This window comes from Schistocerca gregaria, unplaced genomic scaffold (assembly GCF_023897955.1).
Source record: "Schistocerca gregaria isolate iqSchGreg1 unplaced genomic scaffold, iqSchGreg1.2 ptg000364l, whole genome shotgun sequence".
NCBI lineage: Eukaryota > Metazoa > Arthropoda > Insecta > Orthoptera > Acrididae > Schistocerca > Schistocerca gregaria.
The window spans coordinates 91,875-95,109 of record NW_026061820.1 but is presented as its reverse complement, the minus strand read 5'-3'; positions in this window follow the sequence as shown (position 1 = coordinate 95,109).

Sequence of the window (3,235 nt, the reverse complement as noted above, 5' to 3'; positions counted from 1 at the left end):
CGGTGCCGGTGAGGCCTCCCCTGCTTCAGTCATTAGCGTATGACTTAGGCAAAGGTAAGAAAAAAAGGAACAGGAAACCACAGGAAACCAGCAGCAATGGGAGCGAAACTCAGAAAGTGGGGAAACTAAAAACAGCAGGAAAGCTTTAAAAGAAACACTGTAGAAGAGGAGTTGTTTGTCCCCAAAAGGAGCTTCTAATGACTGACGTCATCTGACTGGTACTAATAAACTCGAGAACGCGATCGGCAGAGTGCGTGTCATCTGCTAAAATGGAAGATATATCAGGCGACAGCTGTAGACGGGCGCGTAATGAAGTAAAATAGGGACACTCAAGTAAAAGGTGTCTCACTGTCCACAAAGGAGAGCAGTGGGGACAAAGCAGGGGACAATCGCCACTTAAAAGATGTCGATGGCTAAAAAGACAGTGCCCTATCCGGAATCTACTTAAAATTTCTTCCCGACCGCGTCGTCGGGAGGAGGTAGAGGTCCAAGTGCAGGGAAGAGCTTTCACATCGCGCAATTTATTATGGAGAAGTGTCGACCAATGTGCGTGCCATAAAAGAACAACACGACAACATAAAACACTGCGTAGATCGGCGAAGGGAATCGATCGAATAGCTGGCTGAAGAGGAGAGACTGCAGCCTTCGCCGCTATATCGGCCGCCTCATTTCCACAGATACCAACGTGTCCTGGGATCCACAGGGACGCCACCGAGACACCCCCAACTGGAGCAAGTGGAGGCAGTCCTGAATCCGGTGGACAGGGTACAGAGCTTGGAGACTGAGGAGAGAGCTGAGAGAATCTGAACAGATAACATACTGTATCCGCTGATGGTGACGGATGTATTTGACAGCCTGGAGAACAGCGTAAAGCTCAGCAGTATAAACCGAACACTGGTCGGGAAGCTGAAATCGATTTGGGGTGTCACCAACGATAAAGGGTCTCCCTACACCTAACGATGTTTTCGAGCCATCAGTGTAAATAAATGTGGCAGCCTTCATTTGTGTGCATCGAGCAGCAAATGCCCGACAATAAACAAGATAAGGGGTAGCATCTTTGGAAAAATAACAAAGGTCACGGAGCAGGCAGGTCCGGGGCCGGAGCCAAGGCGGTGCTGTACCCCAAGTTGTCAAGAAAGTCTTAGGAAAGTGGAAGGAAAGAGCATGTAGCAGTTGACGGACGCGGACTCCCGGTGGTAGTAGGGAGGAAGGCGGCCTGCATACCTTAAATCAAAGGAGGCGTTGAAAAAAATGTCATGGGCCGGATTAGCAGGCATGGAAGACAAATGGCTAGCACAACGACTTAGAAGGACAGCTCGCCGATTGGACAGTGGAGGTTCAGCAGTCTCAGCGTAAAGGCTTTCCATAGGGTTGGTGTAAAAAGCTCCAGACACTAAACGTAATCCACGGTGGTGGACAGAGTCGAGACGCCGAAGAATAGATGGCCGAGCAGAGGAGTAAACTATGCTTGCATAGTCCAATTTCGAGCACACTAAGGCGCGATAGAGGCGGCGAAGCACCACTCGGTCCGCTCCACAGAAGGTACCATTCAGGACATGGTGGGTATTGAGGGATCGCAGACAGCGAGCCGAAAGATAGAAAACCGTGCTGGTCCTCCCACGTTCCCTGACGTAAGACCCAAGAATTTAGCGACGTCTGAAAACGGAAGGTTGACAGGTCCTAGATGTAAGGAAGGTGGAAGAAACTCCGTACGACGCCAAAAATTAACACAAACGGTCTTGCTGGGAAAAAAGCGGAAGCCGGTTTCGATGCTCCAAGAATGGAGGTGATCGAGACGCCTTGAAGACGTCGTTCAAGAAGGTTGGTCCGTTGAGAGCTGTAGAAGATCGCAAAATCGCCCACAAAGAGTGAGCCTGAGACATCAGGAAGGAGACAATCCACAATTGGATTTATGGCAATGGCGAACCGTACAACATTTAGCACGGAGCCATGGGGTACCCCGTTTTCCTGGGAGAAAGTACAGGAGAGAGTAGTGTTCACCCGCACTCTAAATGTGCGCTCTCCCATAAATTCGCGAAGAAAAAGGGGCAGCCGACATCGAAAGCCCCAAGAGAACAGTGTGCGGAGGATGCCTGTCCTCCAACAGGTATCGTATGCTAACTCCAGATCAAAAAATATTGCTACTGTTGGGCGGTCCCTGAGAAAATTGTTCATGATATAAGTGGAGAGAGCAAAAAGATGATCAACTGCAGAACGATGCTTTCGTAACCGCATTGGGAAGGTGTTAATAGACTTCTGGATTCCAGCCACCAGGCTAAACAGCAGTTCACCATACGCTCCAATACCTTACATACACTACTGGTGAGAGAAATGGGGCGATAGCTAGAGGGGAGATGTTTGTCCTTTCCAGGTTTCGGAACAGGAACGACGATAGCTTCACGCCAAATTCTTGGAAAAGTACTGTCGGTAGAAGTTCGATTATAAAGGCGAAGGAGGTAACGCAGACTATGGTACGATAAATGCAGCAACGTTTGGATGTGGATACCATCTGGTCGTGGGGCGGAAGAGCGAGAAGAAGAGAGTGCGTGTAGGAGTTCCCGCATGGAGAAAAGAGTATTATAGCTTTCGCGATTTTGAGAGGAGAAAGCAAGAGGTTGCACATCCGCTGCACGTTTCTTCGGCAGAAAAGCTGGTGGGTGATTTGAAGAGCTTGAAATCTCAGCGAAATGTTGACCGAATGAGTTACAAATTGCAACGGGGTCCACTAATGTATCATGCGTGATAGTGATCCCACAGACCAGGGAGAAAGTAGGCGTCCCAGATAACCGTCAAAATCCGACTCCAAACTTCCGAGGAGGGAGTGAAGGTGTTAAATGAGCTAGTGAAGAAGTCCCAGCTTGCTTTCTTGCTATCGCGGATGACGCGACGGCATGGAACTGCTCATAGCGGATACAGTTGGCCAAATTAGGATGGTGCCGGAAAACGCGGAGAGCACGTCGCCGCTCACGTATTACATCACAGCATGCCTTGTTCCACCAAGGAACTGGGGAACGCTGGGGCAATTCGGAGGTATGAAATATTGAACGTTCCGCAGCTGTAAGAATAACGTTTGTAATATGTGTGGCCTCATCGTCGACTCTAGGAAAGTGATGGTCATCGAATGTCGCTAGGGATGAAAAAAGTGTCCAATCGGCTTGGGCAAACTTCAAGCGTCTTGGGCGCATATATATGCAGTTGGGGCTGCAATCGAAGGACACATGGAAAGTGGTCACTC